Genomic DNA, 5,169 nt, shown 5'->3' with positions numbered 1-5,169 from the left:
TGGAAACACCTCTTCCTGCCTCCTGCACTGGCCTCCCCAGGGCACTAGATCTCAACAATCCTTCCACGTGGGGCTCCACCCTGCCCAGAGGAGGGGCTCTTCCAGTTGCCCAGGAGCTACTTGCCACAATGCAAGTCTCAGGTGGTCACAAATGCCTTTGTAGACTCTTGGAGCGCCTTGCGTCTCATCTATAAGGTGGATGTGACCTGGAAGCCTCACCTGTATCTGGAGGAAGGGTAGGGTGTGACTCCTTCCCAGACTTCACCAAGGTCCTTCCAGACCAGACTGACAACCTCTAAGTGCCTGGGGAACTGGCAGAGTTGCATTCCCGCGCCGTGACGTTGGGGCTAAGGTCTCCAGCACCTCGAGGGGAGGTAAGGAGATAAGGAGTGAAACCTTGGTGGTGGGGAAGGAGGTTCACCCGATACTTGCTCTCCCAGGGGCCGTCGACAATCCTCTTACAAAGGAGGAGCAGGTACAGGGTCTCTGTCCAGGGCCATGGTGGGGTACCTTGCGGCCTCTCTGGCCTGTGACTCTAGCCAGTAAGGTAGACAGAGGGAAAGTGGTGTGTGGGAAGATGAGGTCCAACCCCTTCCCCTCCCCCTTCCCACCCACAGATGGGCCGCCCGGGACCCCCAGAGGAGAAGGTCTCCAACACCCAGCTGTCCGGAGCTCCTGATGCCCCCGGAGATGCTCCTGGTGATGATATCCACGGCACAGAGGACTCAGACTTGGTGCCGTCTGTCACCCTGGCTGCAACCCTCATCCTAGTCTTCCTTCTAATGTCATTCTGGCTGGCTTGGTCACCCTGCCAAGTCTCCTGCTAAGCGGGCTCCTGAGCGGAGGGCAGCAGGACAGTTGGGTTTCTAGCCCCACTCTGGGTCAATGACACTCAGTGCTGTGGGAAATCGTTGCAGGACGCGCCTCTGGGACACTACAGCTTGGACTCCTTCCTATGTTTGGGCAGCTCATGCTCACCTGGTCCACTTCTCTTGATGACTGTCTTTAACCATGTCTCCCATCGTTGTGAAGCCATGCCGGGGACTGCAGATAAAACTGAATGACTTCAGTTGCTTGTGTCAGTGAGTGGGGATAATTGTGTGGTCAACTCGTCCACTCTGGGGCCTCAGTTTCCCTTGTCTTCAAGGTAGGATGGCAGTGCCTGCTTCTGGGTACTTTGAGGAAGATGCCTCGTGGAAAGGCCTTCTGTAGTCCTCTCTGATATATACCTGATATATACTCCCCCCAGTAGGCCAGCCTCTGATTCTACAGCACTCACCCAGAAGATAGACATAGGAGCGGCCTCCAAAAGATGTACTGGTCTCCGCTGCCATCTGGTGGTAGAAGGTACAATTGCACCCACATAGAGGTTCCCTTTGGGGGTGCTCCAGGGACGAGTAAACAATTGTTTGTTTTTTGAGATGTGAAATTTTGAGATTTTGTGTGAGCACAGATCCCATTAGACAGTGGGAACCGCTTTGACATTAGCTATTGGTGTCCGTTCCCTGTCTCTCTGTTTCTGTGATGGTTCTAAAAGCCACTGGAGAAGAGGCAATTCTCCCGGCATAAGGTCTGTATGGATGGAATGACTGGTGGCTTTTTTCTCGGAACACTGTGCTCCTGACTTACGCAGCCTGAGTTCCAGGGGGCCTTCCTCTCGGGCCTCACCAACAGGCAGGGTTCTGTCGGTTGGGTCTGCGAGGTCAAGATCATGGAACAAACCGACAAGAGCCCTGCAGGCATCCACAGCCCCCCCGGGATCTCAGCTTTGCCAAGCCTGGAGGAAGGGTTTACCGAAGCTTGCAGAGAATACACGTTCTGCCGGTTGGGTCTGTGAGGGCAAGACTGTGGGACAAACCTGCAAGTACCCCCAGGCATCCACAGGCCACAGGATCTCAGCTTTGCCAAGCCTGGAGGAAAGGGTTTACCAAAGCTTGCCTAGAATACACTGGGTAATCCCGGGCTACTACAGCTTGGCTGGTGGCCAGAGGTTGGTAGGAAGCTCTGCAGTGTGAAGGCTTGTCTCTAGGAAGGGGAAGTCAGAGACTTATTCTTGTTCTCCAAATGCTGGCGTTCCTTCCAGGAACTCAGGGTCCATCATTGGGGATTCAAAGAAACAGGAGGGGAGGGGGACTGGTGGCAGGGAGGCCTTGAGCTGTGGTTTCTGAACTATTCTTTGCCCCTGTCAGGGTCCCAGTATAGGGCGATGCTCCTTCCTGGGAACACAAAGCACATGACTGTGAGCCCCACTGGGGACAAACTCCTCTGATACGGCACGACAACAGTCTTGGGCCAACACTTGGGTCCTGCCTGCCTGGGCAAGGTGAGCCATGGACGGGGGCTTTAGGAGGCCTCTGAGAGTTTTGGAGGGGTGGCGGGGTTGTCCTCGAAGCAACAGAGACAGACACTTCAGGTGAGAGACTGAGGGGAAATGTGGAAACTGGGTCATGCCTTTCCGCTAGTGGGATAAGAGGTGGCATGGGAGCAGGGAAAGAGGGAAGGGGACTCCCAAGGGGCCGCGTGGGACTGCCCTTCACCGTGAGAAGTACCAGAACCTCAAGCATGGCTCCCAAAGCCGCTGGCCATCCCTTCACTAGCCCCTGTCACTGCTGGAGAGGAGAAGCTACAGCAAGACACCTGGACCTCCCTGTTCTTGGGCTTCTAATCTTGTCCCCTTGGGTGCAGCTGGTTTGATAGCAGCCCTGATCCCTTCAGACCTTAACTCAGGCTGTCTCTTTCTGTCAGGTGCGATTCCAATTCCCTCATCTCTCTTGATACCGCCCACCAGATGCAGAACCAGAACACAAGCACGCCTTTTCTCTTGATGGCTGAGATCACTGTTGCAAACGTCAGTCAGGTGTGCCAGCGTCCTCCTGGAAGTCATGAAGACTGCTGGCTCAGAAGAGCTGAGCAATGGACAAAAGCTCCCCCAGGCCTGTTTGCATGAAGTCCAGGCTCTGCCCAAGGTCCCAGTGCCAACGAGCTACCCAGGCAGGCCTGGGCATGTGCATGCATCGTTGAATGGGAGTCATGAAAATGTCCTGTGGTTTCCATGTTTCCTGTGGCCAGCTAGCTCCATCTGGCCCCATTCCTGAATTCTCACATGTCCAGGCCATCACCACAGGTACCTGGGGAGAGTGCAGGCCAGGAAGCAATTGCATCTGCAAGGAAAATATTGTTTTGTGTAATTCAGTGGCCCCTTCTATAAACATTGTGGTTCTGCCTCGGGATTTTTCCTGCCTGTCTCCTGCCTTCCACTTTTCCAGGGAGCACCAGGCAGCCAGATGCCTGAGGTTAGGAAAATATGTACTTTGGTGGGTTGGCTATTTTAAGGTGTGACAGGATGGGCTTGGGGACTTTATCAGGTGTGTCAGAGAGTCCAGGAGTGGGTCTGATTGGAGTCTTCCTCCAGAGGCTAGCAGAGAAACAGTGTGTAGACACACATGTGCATACGAGTGTGTGTGAATGCACACGTGTATTTCTGGGTGCTTGAGGACATGCATGTGTGAGTATGCATGTGTCCATGTAATGGTGGCAGCAGGGGTGGGTGGCATAGGGTGAGGGGTGGGGTAGGTGAGGTGCTGGGTATGGAGAGAAACTGATACTGTCTACCAGCCCAGGTCAAACACAGTAAACGTTTACAGGGAGGGTTCAAGGGGCTCACAGAGAGACAAGGTCAGTGCCTCCATGGGGCAGAGATGGCCTTCTGTTGTTCAGGAGAGTAGCGGGAGGCAGGAAGACACTTAACAATGCTGTGGCTTTTTCCAGTGATGAAGTGGAGGCTGGGTTCTTGGGCAGGGTTGGCTCTAGGCCTTTAATGGAAGCATCCTGGAATTTTCTATCTGATAGACTGGGACTGTCAACTTCCTTCTCACTTGGGATAAAGGGCTTGGACACTGTTGAAACGTTTAAATCCCCCAGTAGTAATTCCACCACCGATATAATAAGTCAGATCAGGCCAAATGAGTAAATTCAAGTTTAATCTGAGCAGAGCAAAGCAACTCCTAGGTGACCCTTGGGGAGGCAAGGGAGGAATCACATGGCAAATATGGCTACCAGGTCTTATGTAGCCTGTGGGTGTGGTCTTCAGGAGTCCCAAGGCGGGGCTGACTTGTAGTGGGCTTTCTCAGGGACTGGGTTTGGAATGGGGGGGAGTGAGACCAGTGGGTGGAATGGGGCCCCTAGCTGGAGATCCTCAACATCCCAACCCTTTGGGGTAAAAACGGACGGCGGTAGGACTTTCACCCAAACATCCCAGACTTCTTGAGTATAGGATGCCAGGGGTTGAGGTGGAGCTGCCACCAGAACAGCTGTAAGGTGCGTGAGGTGTGCCGGTAACCCTTCCTCACCGTGTGTGCTCCCAGAGGGAGCCGCGGGGTCAGTGTCTCCAGAGGCAGGCAGAAGTGGCTCAGGACGGTCTGACTCTGCTACTGCCTGGCTGCCCTGGAACTCACTCTGCAGACCAGGCTGGCCTTGAACTCAGAGATCCACCTGCTTCTGCCTCCCAAGTGCTGGGATTAAAAGCGTGAGCCACCACCCGGCTGCAGCCACTTTTCTTGCTCAAGAATAGCATGACATTTTTTTGGATGGCTGGATACTTCCTGGCCGGAAGTGGACTAAGCAACACACCCACTGCCCTGCTCTGCCTCCCTCCCTGAGTGTTCAGCCTGTCTCCTGCTGCCCTGCCCAGCCAGTGTCAGGGTCAGGCCAAGACCCCTCTGGCTCCTTGTTCAGACTGAGGCCAGATGGAGCCTCTGGGGCCACAGGTGGCCTGGGATACTTCCTTTGAGTTATTTTTGGCTGGAGCTGGCCAGTGAACTCCTAGCCAAAAGCAATTACTAAATTTTCATCTTGTTTTGCGGACAGTTTAGATTATGCCAAAAAATGTTCTGCCTGGAGGCCCAAGGGCACTTCAGGGGAGCAGAGGTGGGCGTGCTACCTCCTGGAAGGGACCTCGTGTGTTTGATGAGATGGAGATGGCCAGGGCGGCTGAGGTCTGTTTATAACTGTGACGTGACCAGCCTGCCTAATCTGCCCCCACCCTCTTCCTCTCCTGTGTCCTGTACCAGCCAGCAGGGGGCGTCGCCTCCCACCCACTGCAGAGGAACCTGGGGTGCCCAGGGTTTAGCTACACTCCTGGAAGCTGGTGCCAGGCTCTGCTCTAGGAGC

At 54.6% G+C, this 5,169-nt stretch overlaps 1 long non-coding RNA gene across 1 annotated transcript; it reads left to right on the top strand.

Annotated features, from left to right (window-relative positions):
- Positions 1 to 648: 648 nt before the first annotated feature.
- On the top strand, positions 649 to 3,230 carry LOC121140159. Its single transcript, XR_005876968.1, has 2 exons — positions 649 to 2,323; positions 2,746 to 3,230. It is a non-coding gene; the product is annotated as an uncharacterized LOC121140159 (long non-coding RNA).
- Positions 3,231 to 5,169: the final 1,939 nt, after the last annotated feature.

This window comes from Mesocricetus auratus, unplaced genomic scaffold (genome assembly GCF_017639785.1).
Source record: "Mesocricetus auratus isolate SY011 unplaced genomic scaffold, BCM_Maur_2.0 Super-Scaffold_100004, whole genome shotgun sequence".
Taxonomy (NCBI): Eukaryota; Metazoa; Chordata; class Mammalia; order Rodentia; family Cricetidae; genus Mesocricetus; species Mesocricetus auratus.
The sequence above is the reverse complement of the archived record's forward strand: the minus strand, read 5'-3'. Positions and strand labels throughout refer to the sequence as shown.